The 18759-nt window shown below is 39.9% G+C and overlaps 1 non-coding gene across 1 annotated transcript; it reads right to left on the bottom strand.

The window, feature by feature from the left end:
• Nucleotides 1-641: 641 nt before the first annotated feature.
• Nucleotides 642-743, bottom strand: LOC123457956. The gene has a single exon (XR_006635304.1). It is a non-coding gene; the product is annotated as a small nucleolar RNA U13 (small nucleolar RNA).
• Between the last annotated feature and the right edge of the window lie 18016 nt (nucleotides 744-18759).

Raw genomic sequence — 18759 nt, 5'->3', positions numbered from 1 at the left:
TTTATAAATAAAAATCCATCATTCACTCATGGACAAAGCCAATATCTGGATCTCAGATCTGGAGCCTTGATTGGCATTTATAAAATTGATACATGCAGAGCCATCTTGATACCACATGTTTGGGGAGTAAGGATGTGCCAAACTACATGGATTCAAAAGGCTCGCATTCCCTCCTGCCAACTGTCTCCTGCTTCACTGTAGACATGACAGGCACTAAAATACGGGACAGCTGATTTAGCATGCCTGCAGATGCCTGGCTTGGCACACACAGTGCCCCCTCCGTCAACTGATCTAACATGCTTGCAGATGCCTGGCTTGGCACACACAGTGCCCTTCAGTCACACGGGATTGAATTGCTTTCACAGCTTAACCCCTCATCTGCAGTCTTGACTGAGAAAACACTGTAAATACAGCATGGGACATTGTTACTCACACTCATTATTATGCCGTTCTTCATCTCTACATAGTATAGGAATCTCATCAGAGATCTTATGTCTAACACTGTATCAACTTTTACCACTATATCTATTGAGCATGCATAATAAATATCTACTGAATTATTTTCTCATGATTTTTGTATCCTTACTTTTTTTTTTCTTGGCTTTTTTCTGATGTCCATCTTTGTACTTTTTTTTTTTCAATGTTAGGCTGGTAATATGCTGATATTGCATAAAGTTTTGTGGGAGGCACATGTCACGGAAGCATGTGGACGCCTAGTCATCATGCTTATGAGCCAGTAAAATAATCCACTTTTACATTTGTGACCTTCGTCACTGTCACATCTGCCTGGGATTCATGTGCGTGCAGAGAGAACAGGTTTATTTCAGTCACAGTTTCAGAGGTTATAGGTATCATTATGATTGAGGTGTTCTGTTGATCTAGGCTGGTGATGAGGCAGCACACCATGGAAGAATGATATGGTGAAACAAAATCATGACAGGAGGAGAAGGACCCTCAATTCTACTTCAAAGGCACATCTCCGATGACACGACGACTTTCACCGAGCCCCAACTCTCGAAGAAGCCACTCTTCTCAAGTAACACCACAGGCTGGTGAGCAACCCTGTAACACCTGGGCATTGGGGGACGCTCCAGATACAAAGTATAGTAAGATTCACTGCGGTCAATTTTGCGGCTGTCGTATTTCTTAAACCATGATAAACTCTCCAATTCAGAAAAAAATAAAGATGAAGGACACACAGTATCTGCTTTTCCATAGCTCTGATGACATCCAGAAAAGCAGGCAGCTAAAGATCCTCAGTATGGGAGTACTTTGAGCAAGCCAACTTTTATTTCCTTGAGAGGAAACGCTCCTTCATCTGTTCTTTTCTGGGACCCACGTTGCTATCCAGAACACTCTTCCTTATCTGTTTTTGTCCTGGACTTATTGCAGGCAGAAACTACATAGTGTAGAACCTCGTAGCATGGGAGGTTGCAGACTTACGGTGGATTTAAGTACATGTTCATGGCTCCTCTGACAACACAAAGAAAGCCTAGCATGCATTTGTCTTCTTGTGTGTTGGTTCTACGTATCTAGAGATGGCCAAGAAGTATGTTCAAGGTCCTTTACAGACATAGTTCTTAAGCCTGATTTATTTTGCATTTTCACTTTAATGTCTTTCTTTCACAATAATGGCTATCTTAGAGCTGCCTAGAACTGTAGGCCAACAAAGAGTATTTTCAATTCCACCTTAGATCTACTGAGACCTAGAAAGGATGAATTATTCTTGGCATGGGAAAAAAGTAAAAAGAAATTGGAACTAAGTTTTCAAAAATTAAAAAAAATATATTTTTATTTATTTGCAAGGAGAGGGGGAGAGAGAGAAAGAAAGTGACAATGGGCACACCAGGGCCTCTTGGTGCTGCAAACAATTCCAGACACACTCACCACACTGTGCATGTGGCTATACACAGATACTAGGGGATCACATCAAGGTCGGCAGCTTTTGCAAGCAAGTGCCTTAAACCACACAGCCCTCTCCCAAGTCTTGGGACTCCTATAAAATCCATCTTATTCAATCAATGCCAATGTTGGCACTCTGAAAATTATCCAGCAGCATCCTCACCCAGTGACCACACTCCTGACAAAGAAAATAATGCCAATATACGTCACTTCATAGTTGTAGGTCAGCTTATGGTTCAGAAAATTTGACATTTCCTGAACTCTATTTCCTCACACCCAAAATATACAAGGTCAGATATCTGTTTTTCTCATGAACTGCCTCAGATGCACAGTTCTGCCTTTATTAGTAAGTAATAAATTGAATTGTGTTTATTTCTTGTATTGAGTAGTATGGCAATATCTTCTACATACAGCATTCAATTATTTTGTTAAATTGAAATGTCCTAGTGGCTTAGTGTGGCTCAAAAGTCCTCTCTTATGCTTTGAAACCTAAATGTAATTAAACCATACCAACAAGTGAACAGGGGTTTCTAGCCATCCCAGCCTCTGTTTCTTCAAATCTCATGCTCAACTTCTAGCATTTATTTAAAGAAATCTGTTATTGAGGGTTTTATTTTACCATCAATTCTACCTGACAGGAACTTTCCAGTGGATGTTAGGTTAACTAAATTTGCTATTCTAAACAAAAATTTCCAATTCTTAATGAATATACAGTAAAATTTCGTATTCCACTCACATTATTGTTTTGTAGCTTACATAAATTCTCTTTTGAGGTTCTTCTCCAAGTGGATACTCAGGGCTGGAATCCTTCTGTCTAGTTACCTCTCCGTCAGGGGCACCTTCTCTGACAGCCATTATGACAGGGGAAACTTGATGAAGATTTTCACGGGATATTTTAAGAGGTAGACCTACAAGTATATACATCATTTAAATTCACATTCCACTGGGAGAGGGCACATTTTTCTTGCATTCACAGGAAATAAAAGCAAAATTGAATACATTTGGTTATCTTTAACATGTAAGAATACCTGAATTTCAACATACTTGGAGATCAAGTCACAGTTTTTTTTTTTTCTGCTCATAGAAAATATTTTGCTTGAACTAATTGAAAATAATGAAACAAAAATTTATTTCTGAAATTTACAGGTTGAGGAATTTGATTTTCATCATTTAAAAGTATAGCAAAAGCTATCATTTCTTACTTTCCGCTTGATATTATAGTGCTATTTACATTTTTAAATGTTGTCAAAGAACCTGAACTAGAAATAGAATAAAGCCATATGCAAACAGAATTTAGGAACTGCACATGTCTCCATTTAAGCATTTGGTCATATTGTGCCACTATGTTATATGATTTTATTACAAGAGATTTTGTATAAATATTTTAAAAATGTGTAAATCCCCAACTCTGTTAATTAACTCAATTTTATTTTACGAGTATCTCCTTGAGAATCCTGTAGATTTTTGTTTGTTTCAAAGCATCTATTTTCACTATGGAGATATTTGTAAATTATGGTCTTGTTATTTGTAGAATTCATTGATTTCCATTGCCATCCTTATTTCCAAAAAGATGTCAGGAAATAGCTATTTTTAAATCCTTAGCTATTGTTCCCCCACTGCATGATGGAAACCACACAGACACACAATATTCATGTCATGTGCTCTGAAACCAAGTTTATATTTTCTCATATGCCTTACAAGCCACTCCCTTGAGATTTCAGATTTTACCTTTTACCATATGGAATCATTATTTGACACGGTTTAATAATGATGTGGTTGTGTGACCATTTCTTTGTGTTTAAAAGTACTCAATCTTAAGAGCTCTTTACAAATCCATTGACTACTTTCTAACAAATAGGGAAAAGTCAAGTGATCACATCAATCTAAGCAATTGGATATATCCCATTATAATTATTGGATTAAATGCCTGTTGGGACAACATTCTAATTGAACACTGTTCCAGACCTACATGCGGAGAATTACAATACTGTCATGTATACTAGTAGCATCCCTGAGTATCTGCCAAGATTTCCTTATAATCCTTCCTCATCAGGAGTAATTTATATAAATATACAATTCCTTGATGCTTATTTTAATGATATATTGGATTATAATATGAAAATCTTATTTTAGGGTTAGAATTTATTACATTTAAACTATTATATATACCAATGTAAGAAAATACCGTTTAAAGAAAACATGTTTCTCTGATAAAACCCTTTCTTTATATTGCAGGATAACTATCTTCACATTTTTTTCTCTTCTACTTATGAAATACTACCTATCAATCCATTTGCTTATTAAGCAATCCAGCAAACATAGTCTCAAGGAGATAAGAATATAGTTCAGTGGGAAGAGTACTGGCCAGACATGTACAAAGTCCTGTGTTCTATCCAATCAATTAGTCAAACAATCAATAAATAAATAGATCGATACTGACAGCTACCTGTACACCAAGACCAATTTTGGTGACTTCATGCTTGAGCTTTGCTGAGTAGCCTGGATTCAAACCCCAGCTCTCTCATTTGCCTAATAATTTTCTAATCTCTACACTGGAAAGAGCAGTCTACTTCCTGGCGCAGTGATCGCAATGTAGTAAACAATGAGTAGATGTCAGCCACTATCATCTAGTAGTTTCCCTGAACGTGACGGATACAAGAGCGCCTAGTCAGGCAGATTAAATGGTAACTAAAACAGTTCATCTTGAAGTTCAAATTTCTTTAGGCAGACCCTGTTCAGCACATAATTCATACATGCTTTCAAGGTCATGAGTTGGATATTCAAGATAGCATCTGTCATAATCCTCTCTTAAATCATATATTATTAAATTAATAATTTATTTTATATAAATGTAATGAGTAGTTATTTTCCAGTTGAATTCATATGGCCAAACGTATGTTCATCTAAATTATAGTAGAACCACGTGTTCCTCTCCTATACAAATAGTCTTACTTGGATTAAGCTTGTTTTATTTATTTATTTGATGTTATTTTTGCTTCTTTGAGGTAAGATCTTTCTACACAGTCTGGGAAGGTCTTGAATTCGCAACTTCCTGACAGAACCTCTAACTTCTTCCGGGCTAGAAGTGGATGTGTGCTGCCACGCCCAGAAAGACAGTGACGATTTTCAGTTAGATGAAGTTTGTCTTGTTATTTTTCTGTGTTGATGGGTCAAGCAGGACTCCACATTATTAGGTACATTTGTTTTTGCTGAAGGTCTAAGGACTGCAAGGAACATAATTTCCTAATCTCTACCAGTTCAAGACCTTGGTTCTGAAACTGAACAGATATACTACATCTGCGTATTAACTATCAGTTTGCTTACTGACATTAATTCTGCCTCAGTATGGTATAAGAAGTACTGAAACGTTCAAATAAAGAGAGAATAAATAAACAAACAAATAAACAAATGAACAAAGAACGGATGAAGAAACATTACAATTTAGGTGTGTAAGGGCTTTGGAATCATCTTGCCATGCTTTTCACTTGAAGCTTGAGAGGATTAGGATAGAGCAATGTTCAGTGATTGGTCAAAAGCTATGTGTGGAAGGAAAAAGTCGAGACATCAGATGTATCGATTTCCCATTCATTCTTCCCATTCATTCATACACTCACCATTTCCTTCATTCAATAAGCATCTATTAGGTATCTTGTAATTGCTATGGATTGTGCTATAGTCTGGAAATGATATGGCAAAGGATACAGTTTTGTCCTAACGGAGCTTACCTTGGGGAGATGGCTGCTAGAGAGACTGAGAATAATAAACAGGGAATTACAAAACACATTTGTTAATGCAGACCTTGTGATTGCTGAGAACACCTGGGAGCCCACTTCAGTTTGGGAGCTCCCAGAATCCTTCTGGGAGGATGAGAAATGCAAGTTGAAATGTTGAAAACTACTAGATGAAAACCAGATAAGTGAAGGAACAAGAATAATCAAACTAAACAAGCAAATAAACAAAAGAGGTAAGAATAGTGGACAGCTCATGACCACACTTCACCCAGCAGCATGATACATAAGTCTTTACCAAAAACCAAGTCATCGTTACTGCTCTGAGATCATGCCATATGGTGTAATTACTAGCTCTGCATGTGTCAGGAGTCTTAGTAGCACTTTATCCAATAAAATGTGTTGACAAAATTGTTGGTAACTGTTGAAAACTTCTCTGAGCATTTATTCCTCCCCCACACACAGTCAGAATGGTTGGGAAGAGCTATAGCTTGCTTAATAGGATAATGTTGTTTGAGGGAGAAAAGACAACTTTCATACTGTAAAACACAGAATATTTAAACAATGATATCTGACCATTAGACTAATTGGTATTTTATTTGGCTGGTGATTTGTTTAGCAAAACAACTCACTCAAAATGTTCTAAGTTACCTCAAACGTGTACCCAGTGAACTCACACTGAGTGTGAATATTTACACGTGCTGACCCAACTCTTTATGTTGTTTCAACAAATCATTTCCTATGACCAAAATACCTAGCTGGAAATTGCAAGTTAACAGTCTTACTTTCTGTTTAGCATTTTTAAAGAATCCAAACATACAGTTTTAGGTCTTATAGCAAAGAGAGAGAGAGAGAGAGAGAGAGAGAGAGAGAGAGAGAGAGAGAGGAGAGAGAAAGAGGGAGAAATACCCTAAATAGTCCATTATCTAATTCAATTGGCTTTTCAATGATTTTTAAATTTATTTTTTAAAAGACCCAGTGAATTATTCAAGTATAACACCAAGAGTTATTCTGATATTTCATGCTGGTACAAAAGACTAGGTTGTCTTGAGTGACAATGAAGGTCTAAGATTGCACACATGAATAGGCTGCTTTTGTCATGATAGAGAGGCTAGGCTGATACCCTTTTGGTTATTGAGAGTTGTCTTACTAATAGTTGTTCAATAAATGTTTCAGAGAAATGAATATCTGAAAGTAACACAAAGTCTAATTTCGACATGCAAGCCACACAGACACTGTAAGGCCACTATTTACAGATTAGAGGTTTCCTCTCTTGCTCTGAGATAATAACGAATGCTGTAATTACTAATAGCATGTCATGAAACTTAGAATCCCATAATTCAATGGAATGTGCTGAATAAAACATGTTGATGGTTGAAACCTGTACCTTACCTTTCTCTCTACCCCACAGGAAACCACATTTTCTCATATCCGCATCCCTAGACAGTAAGAGCTGTCCCCTGCCTGAAGGAATTGTGGGCTCCTAAATGGACAGGATCCAGACGTTAGTGGATGACTTCAATCATTCCACATGGGACCCGTAGAGCACACATTTTCATTTTTATGCATTTAATATCCATATGTTTGTTTGGCAGGAAATCAAGTTTTATTACATGCTCCTATTATTCTACTGTATAAAAATTTTCTCTATAGGCTATTTACATAAGGACTAATTTCTTTGACAGGAAGGCTGCCCATGTGTATTGAAGCCCACAACAATGATGAAGGTCTTCTTGGAGCTTCAAGCAAATGCTGTGTCGTGCAGCTGTGACTTTAGAGCTTTCCCCAGTGGCAAAACTACGCAGTATCAGCCTATTCCCTTGGTTCCTCACACAAGAGTGTTGACGGGACACGGGACTTTGTGAAATGCTGGGATTCATACATAACGCAGGCACAAGTACTCCATATCCATATCAGCATTGAGAAGCCTTCCTGAAGCCAAGTCTGCATGTGCATTCAGGGACCCACATACATAAGGAGTTCATCTTAGGAAAACAGGTAGGGAGCAAGCAAGTTTCCTTCTGAACACAACCTCTACATATACTATGGACATGGGAATGGTGGTCTTTATTTCTCTCTAATTCTGCAAAGCCAGTTTTGATTATGACACACAGTAAGTAAGATAGGTTGTCCGGAATAGTGAAAGATCATTGATACAGTTAGACCCTGGTCTATTTTTCCACATGGATCCATTGGTAATTAGATTATGCTCTATAAACAAAGGTTGGCTTGGCAACCTCACATATACATTTAGTGTATCTGGTAGAAATCAAAGGTGCTTCAGTTTTAACTTTGAAAAGTTTATGTTTTAAGTGAAAGATGCTTACCTTTTCAAGAACATCACCTTTGTGTTGAAGATGTTTACATTCCTGCTTACAGATGTAGCCATGGGTAAATACAGCAATTAGTGTGTGATTTCCTGGTGTGTTTACTTCAGTCTCTGCAAACTCTCTTGTCACCCATCTACCATCACATGTTCTTCAGTCAAGGTTACTAACATTCCAATTAATCCTGTCCTTAGGATATCATGATCAAAGTGATTTATGATGTGCACAAGTGAGAGTTTTTATATTACCATATCAAAGATATGGTAATACAACATATTTCCTTTTGAAATAATTCTAAGCAATTCTGATTTTTGTTAACTTCTTTCCATAAAATACAGGGATAAAGAAAAGAGTAACCATAAACATTTAAAGTAAAGCTAAAACTCACCACTTACCTTCAAATTCGGTGCTGCACCTACACCATCCTTTGTCTGTTTGCAATTATGACTTGTCATGGGGACTACTTTTGAAATGTTCCTCATTGATAAAAATACCAGTTTAGTCTTCTCACTCACACCTTACAAAGAAACCAAATAAAATATATTTGAAAAACTAAAATTCCAAGGGAAGAAGAAAATGAATGCCTCAAGGTGTTTTACAGCATTAAATAGGATTTAAAATCTAGGGACAGTTACGGGGTGTAATAGTTTGCATAGAGGTACAATCATTCACTTTAAATTCATGTTCATCCTCTGTGTGGTGTTACTGTTTTGAAGTTGTTTGGTTCAACATACAACATGAACATTCCAAATTCAATTTTTCTGTCTATTAGCCCATGCGTTTACATTTCTGGGTCCTGGGAAACTTGCTCTGTAGGCACACCACAGCTTGGATACGGGAAAAATGCTCTGCACAGACATATACACCACAGATTGGGCAAACCGTTCCACATGTGCTAGCACACACACAGCAGGGATTGGCCACACAGTACTAGCAACTGGGCAGCACTCCGTCTACATGTCTTCTTGTCCTTCCACCCACATTACATCACATTCATTCCATAGGTCAGCTTGAGTCTGCGTTTTCTGTCAAATACCACTCAAACATGCTTGAGAGTATCCTTTTAATACAGACATCAAGGAACAAGGTATCACCTAGTTAAACACACTACTGTCCTTGAGAAAGCCTTACCATGGAGAAACAATGGCATGCAAGCCTTTCCTCTTTTCTAAGGTTTCAAAGTCCAAGAATTATTTTTAATGTCACTCTTCAACAGTTATTTTTGTGGCCAAGTCCTCCCTGACCTAAGGTCATGTTTGTGGCATGTACCCAAAGAAAGCCACATAATGGAGCAAAAGATTCCATTTAAAGGATACATCTTCCCCCAGGTCCAACACACTGCTTTTAAGGAAGGCTGTTTGTTCACAATGCAAAACTACAGTATGAACAAATGAAGACAAAGATACAAAGCTGTCTTGCAAATGTCTAGATTTATAAACAAGAAAAATTCAAAATTCAAAAACTATTGCACAGAACAAAAATAATAAAAGGTGAAGGTGAAAACAGACACCTCATTTATCCAACATAAGAGAGACTTCACATGAACATCAGGTTATAAACGCAGTGCTTTAGACATGATCAGAGAACCTTGGCTTCTGTGTGGCATCTTTTTAGGCAAGATGGTGCTATGAAACACTACTCCAAACTAGGAAGATGGCTGGGAGATTTCTGATTTAAAAAAAAAAAAAAGTTGTTGCCATAGAAAAGGGAACTATGAGATCTTTCTTTTGCCAATCATTCTTTTTTTTTTTTTTTCTGCAATGAACATGTTGCTTGAAGTATCTGGTGTTCTAGAACCTCTTTTGTGACCATATGACACTACATGAAAGGAAATGGTCAATGAGATTGGAGGAGCAGGTGGAAAAGGCTGAGTGCCTCATGACTTCCTCAGGCAGTTTTCCCAAATCTAAGACTAGTTCCCTTGTGACGGATCACCTCTGTTGTCAACTTGATAGAATGTGGATCACCAGAGAAATCGATCTCTGGGCATGTCTTGAGGTATTTTCTAGATTCAGTTAATTGAGATGAAGTAGCCAGCCTAACTGTGGGCAATGCCATTCCATGGGCTGGGGTCCTGAACTGAACAGAAAGAGCATGTGAGCGGAGTGTCAGCACGCAGCACCCTCTAACCCTGACTGCGGACAGAGTATGACCAGCTTGCCTGACATTCCTGCAGCTATGCCTTCCCCAATACATGGACTGTGCCCTCAAACAAGGAGCCACAATCAACCCGCCTTCCTTAAGTTGTTTTGGTCAGGCATTTTGTCATAGCAGTGAGCGAAGTAACTAGGTGAATAAGATTTCTATTCAATTATTCAACTAAAACTAGCCTATGCTAATATGTCTAACATAATATATCTCAGAGGTGCCAGGAGTTACTGCATTATCATCCATTACTTCTCAGTCAGGATAAGATGTTTGTGAAAGATAAAGTCTCAGATGAGGAAAAATGAAAATAAATTTGTGCCAAATGCATGATAGAATTTGTAAAAGACAATAACATGTAAAAAAATTTCTAGAGTGGACTCAACAGAACACGGTATGTGGTCGTGAGAAGCTGAGATACAGGTCAGTACAAGGTGATTCTATTACTCCTTGTGTGGGACTGGGGAAAGAGACACTAGTCTGTGATGTGAGGGGCATTAGGCATAAAATAAGATGGGAGGAAGAGTTGCTGGCCCAGAGTAGGAGCTCACAGGATGATGTTGGTGGGAAGACAGGTAGAAGCTCATCTGCACAGTGCTGCCCTGATGTTCACAAGATGTGCGTTCCTGTGGCTGATGTGAAAGTCAGGCACTCAAGGAGGAAGGGGTGTTGGAAAGACTCCTGTCACAATTAGTTTCAACCTGCAGTGCTTTAACAGCTTGCAAAATTCTTGCAAGTGTTACGCTTAAGAGCAGCTAGAATCTGGCTCCAAATCGTGCGAGAGGGGAATGAGTGATATTGGAAGTGAAGATAGCTGTGAACTCACTATTCATGTGATATCAACATGTGCATGATGTACATATGTATGCTTATTATGTAGCTACGTTTCCACGTATACAAGTACAAATGTGTCCTAAATGTATATGAATTATATATGCATATGTATGTATAATATGTGTGTGTGTGTGTGTGTGTGTAGACATGCATATTAATACACAAATGTGCTCTCCAGTTTTATCCACAAAGAGGTCTTGGGAATGTAGTATTCCAATAGAATGAGTTCACTTTGTGTATTTTGTTACATGGAATCATGAGTCCTAGGAGAAATGGTCAATTTAGAGAGTTGACCAGAAGAAGTACAAGATGAGTCTGATGGTGTTTTGAGCCACAGAGTCACGTCCTGGTCAAGAATGAAAGGAACAAGCTGGGCATGGTGGCGCACACCTTTAACCCCAGCACTCAGGAGGCAGAGGTAGGAGGATTACCATGAGTTCAAGGGCACCCTGAGACTACATAGTGAATTTCAGGTTAGCCTGACCTACAGCAAGATACTACCTTGAAAAACAAATCAAAACAAGGGGATGGGGAGATGGCTGAGTGGCAAAGGTGTTTGCCTGCAAAACCAAAGGACCCAGGTTTAACTCCCCAGGACCCACGTAAGCCAGATGCGCAAGGGGGTGCACACATCTGGAGTCATCTGCAGTGGCTGGAGGCCCTGGTGCACCCATTCTCTCTCTCTATCTCAACCTGCCTATTTCTGTATCTCTCTTTCTCAAATAAGAAAATAAAAATAAAATACTAAAATAAAAAAGAATGAAAGAAATCTGGAAACAACCTCAAAGCTGAAGGGCAGGGCACAGTTCTGGGACACTTAGCATCTCTTGGAAATGACAGCAATACCAATCCATTGAATAAAGTAGGACACTCTGAGCTGATTCTAAGGTAAGAAAAGAAACAAATGCAATTTTAGTAGGGAAAGACTACTGCATTTATCTTGAAGGTCAGCACTCATTTGTGCAAGATGCAAGAGTGACTGCATCGTGAGAAAGCCAGGCAATGAGCATCTTGGGTAACAGCAGGAACAGCAATCCTGAGGCACTCGAAGGGACCGAGAAAGTCTGCTGCTTCTTCTGCAGTGTGTCTGGGAGAGTGGGATCCACCCCACAATAGTTATAAGGAAGTATCTGGGAACCTCAGCTTGCAAAAACAAAGTTTCATGAGTGGGAAGGTTATAAACATCAACTAGAAACTAACAAACTGCTCCAGAGCAAAGTCAACTAAACGCTCTTCTTGGATTCTGGTCTAGATTCTTCTGCTCGCAAAGCATCACAGAACACCGGAGATTAGACAGCAGGAATGTGTTTGAATTTCTTCAATATTATTTTACTTGTGGGCTGTCCTTGCTTGTTGGGAATATATGCCAAGATGATGGTGGATGACAAAGCATTCTGTTAACATTCTTTTGTTGTTGTTGTTGTTGGTTTTATTTTCGAGGTAGGGTCTCTCTCTGGCCCAGGCTGACCTGGAATTAACTATGTAGTCTCAGGGTGGTCTTGAACTCACAGCAATCCTCCAACCTCTGCCTCCTGAGTGCTGGGATTAAAGGCATGCGCCAACATACCCGGCATGTTAATGTTCTTTTAAACAGCTCAGAAAATAATCCAAAATATTCATCTTTTTTATCTGGTAGAAACTGTATGTACACATCATGTGTTGGTACCATTTCCTCCTCCCTGCCCCTATTCCACTGAGGATCCTCTTCAGTGGGATTCCCGGTAGTCATTATGGGCTTATAGGGTATGAGTTGTGAGAGAGGCAATCAGTCATTGTGAGGGCGGAGTGGGTAATGCCACTGGATACTCCCTCCTGCCCTGTCGCTCCCCCTTCTTCCACAAAAGTTCCCGGGTCTTGGCAGGTGTGTTTTAAGGCTACTTCGTTTTTATAATACAAGTTGAAAATTGTTTTAAATGACCCATTGTTCTATTCTACTTGCTCATCGGTTATAATGAAATCAAGTTACTGCTTCGGGCTAACACAATGACTTCTTGCTGTACATAGAACTTTGACTTCATGATACAATCCCCTGCCTATCATTACACACCTACCTAGCTTATTTTTAATGGTTCTATTTCATTATATGTTTATTTCATGTATACTTTTATTTGTGAATAGAGAAGAGAATATCAATGCACCAGGGCCTCTTGCTAATATAAATGAACCCAGATATATGTACCATTTTTTTTGCATCTGGCTTTACATAGGTACAAAGGTATTAAACCCCAGTCAGCAGGCTTTAAAAGCAAACACCTTTAATCACTGAGACATCTCCCCAGCCCTATTTTTACTCTTCTAACAATCATCAAAAATGGCATGGGAATGAATGGTCCTAATTTTTTTTCTAACAAAATAAAGCAAAAAACATTGTAGCAATGAATGTTAAGTAAAGAAGTGGCTGTCAGATATCTGTGCTACACACCACACACCAGGTACACATGATGTGATGCCATCAGTCTCAGGGTTGTCAGCAATACATCTCGATCAGAATTTATTAATTCAATATTTGCTTTGATTTCTTATTTTTTTTTAATAAAAAGGTTGTATTCTTATATTCCCTCTTTCCTGCCTCCTTTTAACTGTGGGTCTTCATTTTGTGGGGTTATTGGTATTCACTGTGGAGTTCTAAAGACCTCTGGGTGGTGGTAGGGAGAAAGATGCCTCAGGCTAATCCAACCCACCCTGAGCTTCTTGTAATCTTTCTACCCCTTCTTCCCCATTGTTTCCTGAGCCTTGGTGAGCATTTTAAAGTTCTGATTTAGTGTTGAGGTCTCTAGAGCCTCTGGATATGAGGTTTGAATAACCATAGTGTCTATAGCTATCTCCTTGGAACTGGTTTTCAGGCTAGCTGTGAGAGCAATATGTATATCACAGATGCCTCTGCAATGACTCCTGGGCTCAGGTGGATGTGACAGAGGTGAACTGTTTGATGGTAGGCAGTTGGCTCTTATTCTTGATATATTGTTACATACTGGTTCCAAAAGTACTGTCCACCATCTGTAAAATAAAAGATCTCCAAACAAAAGTGAGAGCAGCTTTAATTCAAGTAGAGTTATTGATGTATATGCCCACTCTTCTTAGCCAAAGAGCAGTGGAGGCTCTCTCTGGACTCTGCCCTAAGGAATCTGACATTAATTTTCTGACTACATGATATCCCCCCAAAAGTTTCTCATCCATTAAAACCGACTTCAGTTGGGAGTATATTCTGTATCTACTTGGTCATGCATTGTAAGGGAGGGGTATAAAACTCATCAGACCCCAGGGCCAATGTCCTGATTGACAAACCTACCTAGAAGCAGGTGGGAGGAGAGTCTAGGCCTTTTTTAATGCAACTTAACTGTGTTTCCTTCCACAACAATAAAACCCAGGCAGGACCTTATTTGTGGGTTCTGAGAAATCAAGTCCAAAGGATAGCCAAATAAATCTAATCAAGATGCCAATAAGAAATAAAAATGCTGGGATCACCTATGACAGTATGTCAACTGTGTGCCCATCACCACAGGTCAGATTGTGAATGGATTTCTCACCGAGCCGAAGAATGTGAATGTTTTATAAAGGGCAGAACCACATCGGGGTGCACAGGGCTTGTGAGGTAACAGGGCTGTTGACTAGCTCCACTCATACTGGAGAATGAACAGAAGGAAGAAAGAAAAGAACAGAGCCAGGCAAAGCCAGGACCAGGGTGCCAGAGCTACACCGGAGACAGCGAGAGCTTTAGAGACCACGGGGCAGCGATGGCTCCTTGACCAGCACACTTGTCTGTCAGCTGGCATGATGAAAGGTGAGAGAAGAGGAGTAGAGGATGACACAGAGACACGACCATGTGGAGCAAAAGGTGTTTGACTACAAAGAGAAGCAGGTTCAGGGCCAGCAATTTTCAGGTGCTTCTCTGCTTACACACAGTCGCTACAAACCCATTTTTGAGGTGAAAGGAGAGAAGGTAGGAGAGGTTGGCACCCACGAACACCCTATCACAGATGTGGTTGAGTATGGAGACTTCACATTGTTTTGGCAAACGAAATGTAAAATGGTTTTCAGGCCAGCAGGTGTGGGGACTAGTTGGAAGTTAGAAATATGGACCTAGAGCTGCCATGAAAGCGTGCTGCCCTGACACTGAGTGGGAGATCGCCCAGAGAGAGAATAAACAGAGGCACAAGAAACAGAAGGAGCCTCCTTGTATGAGACTGACAATAAAGGAGTCGTGGACTGTCTGGGGACTGACTCTCTCCTGGCTTCCAGCCATGCCGTTCGATTTTGCGTATCAGCTGCATATGGAGTCTTCAGCAATAGGGTCTTACCACTGGCCTTTGGTGGGTCATCAAGAACTCTGACAGAAGTCTGTCATTGTTTTGGAAAACCTTGTACATTTCTCTGATCAAAAGCTCATTGTGGATGGTAGCCCCAAGCTGGAAGTGGGGGTTACAGGCCAGTGCCCACTAATAAATTGAGGAAAAACATAACCAATATACAAGAGTTAGAGAGGAGAGAGATAGAGGGGAGAGGGGGAGAGGGAAGATGTAGAAGATTTATGTTAGTCTTGATCCTACCCTCTCCACTGTCTTGTGGTTCAGGTGTTTCCTGTAAAGGTCTAGTGAAGGTTCAGCCATTTGGTCTGACTTTTAGGAAGTAGAATTTTATGGTACCAATGCCGTTTGGGTCCAGATTACTGTTTTCCACCCTTCGATGCCCTCTCCGCCCTCCCTTCCATCCTATTGTCTAGTCCATGAGGTGCTTGCTGAGTATGTAAGGTGTCTTAGGTAGATTCAGGTTAGGTGTTGTAGATGAGTGAGACTATGTGTCAATTTTTTTTCTGTGATTGGGTAAGTTCACTGAGAATGATCTGTTCCAGGTTCAACCATTTTTCCTCAAATTTCTTTGTGTCGTTTCTTCTTACTGCTGTATAGAATTCCATTGTGGGGCTGGAGAGATGGCTTAGCGGTTAAGCGCTTGCCTGTGAAGCCTAAGGACCCCGGTTCAAGGCTCGGTTCCCCAGGTCCCACGTTAGCCAGATGCACAAGGGGGCGCTCGCGTCTGGAGTTCCTCTGCAGAGGCTGGAAGCCCTGGCGCGCCCATTCTCTCTCTCTCCCTCTATCTGTCTTTCTCTCTGTGTCTGTTGCTCTCAAATAAATAAATAAATAAAATGAACAAAAAAAATAAAATAAAATAGAATTCCATTGTGTAGATATACCACATCTTTGTTATCCATTTTTCTAATGATGGACATCTGGGTTGATTCCAGCTTTTACCTATTACGAATTGAGCTGCTAAAAACATGGTTGAGCAAATCTCTCTGGCCTTTGGTTTGAAGGTTTTAGGGTAGATGCCCAGTAAGGGTATAACTGGGTCTGTTGGTATTTCTATAGTCAGCTTTTTTAGGAGTCTCCATATTGCTTTCCAGAGTGGTTGTACCATCCTGCATTCCCACCAATAGTGAATGAGTGTCCCTGCTTCTCCACATCCTCGCCAGCATTTATTTTCATTTGACTTTTTGATGTTGGCTATCCTTATTGGGGAAGGTGGAATCTCATAGTTGTTTTAATTTGCAGTTCTGGGGAAACGACCAATATCTGTCCAAGCAACTCATTGTCTAATCTAATTAGCAACAAATAACCTGACGTGATGCCCACACAAGTGCAATAGTGGCACACAGCCATGGTGAGGAACCAACTACTCTTGATTTGGCTAACTGATCCACTCAGTGGTACTAGACTGATAGCTGGAGCTGGGAAACAAGTCAGAACCATACCCAAACACAAGCCCACTCTACAATATCAAGCTATCATCAATCATGGGGAACAAGAGGGCCTACACCTATCAATCCTCAGAGGCCCCCAACACCTCAGCACTGAAGCAGACCAAAAATGAACCCAACATGGCTCAGGGAAATTTTACGGAAGAGGGGGCGGAAAGAATGTCAGAGTCACATGTTGGGTCATGATTTGCAGAGACATTTAGCATACCAATAACTGGGGACTAACTCCACAGTGCACGACCCATTTACATCAACAAGGAGGGTCTAATGGGAGGGGGTAGATCATACATGAGCCTAAACAATGGTACCAAACTGCCTGTATTTGATGAAAAGAAAACTAATAAATCAAATTTAAAAAAATAAAATAAAATAAAATAATTTTTTTTTTAAAAATAAGGAGTCATGGAAACAAACTGGAGTTATACTGCAGTGGCTGCAGGCCCTGTTATACCAATGCTCTCTCTCATTCTTGCTCTGTCACATAAAAATAAAGCCTAGTCTTTTGGGCTTGCCTCAAAAAAAAAAACAAGTTAAGTTGATAGCCAGAGTGGAAGGTATGTGTTTCTACAATCACTGGTTAATCAAACTATTAAATCCTATAAAGACACAAAACCATGCAAGGACTAAAGCAGACTGCCAGACTGAACTTGAGGCCTGCTCCCTGGGAAGGATTCATATGTGATATGAAAATCCTAGTTAAAACCCCATGGCTGGGCCAGGTCATGGGCTCTGGTGGCTACTACTGTTGCCTGGATGTATGGACATATGCCCACCAAGCTGCTCTATAAATATTTATGTTTATGCTCATATACTAATGCTTCTGTTACTGTTGCTTAGAGAAGTTTCTGTTATTAGAATGCAGGGACCATTGGGGAAACTCCAAGCTCATCAAAATGCTGAGAAGTGAGGTTCATGCTCCTCCGTCATACGCTCTAATGGCTCAGGGACGATACTGGAAGAAGTGGCAGAAAGAGTGTAGGGGTGGAAGGATGAGGAGGCGTGCTTTGTTATGCCGTCTTCCAGACACAAAGGGGTCCATGTCTTCACGGACCTCACAGCAGCTGTTGTTACCTGCATACAACCTGCATAATATTGGGCACATAAACATGTCATACATGATGGAGTAGGCAAAATGAAACAAAAGCCCAAATCCAAAGACACCAAAACCGAGGAGGGGCAGTAGGAATGAAGAGGGCTCAGTGGGGGGCTGAGGGAAGGGTGATAAAGGTGAGCAATGGAAGGGGTTATGCACGTTTTAAAATAGCTTTTATTTAAACATTGCCACTGGGGGCAAATGGGAAATCTAAAACACATGAATAATCTTTAAGAACACTTCAATATACAAATCTATAGCATGAATATAAGCATTGGGTTGGACCAGCTGTTATGAAAGCTGAAGTGCTTGGAGAGGCCAATTTAACTCATTCCATTGGCAAGATGTAAAACTGGAGCCAAAATCACCACGAATATAAAACATCTACAAAGGAAAGGAAATAGCAACGACTTTAGAGCATTTGAATTTTATGCCAGTTTTTGGCTCTACTTTCTGTCCCCTTCGTGGCGGGTGGCATAACAGCAAGCCAGTAGTTATGTTTTAGTCCCACGTATCCAGCACTGGTAGAAGACCACTGTGCTTCTTTGGGCTTCTAATTTCTACACGCATAAAAGAAAAATCTCTGAATTCCCTTCCAGCAATAAAAATTTGTTTGTTTCCATAGCAGAATAAAAATGGTCTTAACCAACCATCTTAAAACACACTTGACATTTCACAAGAAAATTAAGATGCCTAAAATATGTATTTCTCCTACTATTTGAAGTTAGCATATTTTTCATTTACTATTTGAAAAGATGTTTTCAGAATTACCTACAGATTTATTGCTCCTGAAGTGAAATTTGTACAGAGGACCATTTATCTGCTCTTGCCAGTGGGTTGCAGTGAGTTTTCACTTGCAGCACTTCTCGTGTTTGTGTTAGGGAATGGAGAAGACAGCTTAGTACCTCAAGCCCCATGGAAAGGCTTCCATCCCTCCTGGACACCTCCATTTGGACTTTCCATCCGACCTGGCAAAAG

Source organism: Jaculus jaculus, chromosome 1 (genome assembly GCF_020740685.1).
Source record: "Jaculus jaculus isolate mJacJac1 chromosome 1, mJacJac1.mat.Y.cur, whole genome shotgun sequence".
Taxonomy (NCBI): domain Eukaryota; kingdom Metazoa; phylum Chordata; class Mammalia; order Rodentia; family Dipodidae; genus Jaculus; species Jaculus jaculus.
Note: the sequence above shows the minus strand (reverse complement) of the source record. Positions and strands in the feature narration are given on the sequence as shown.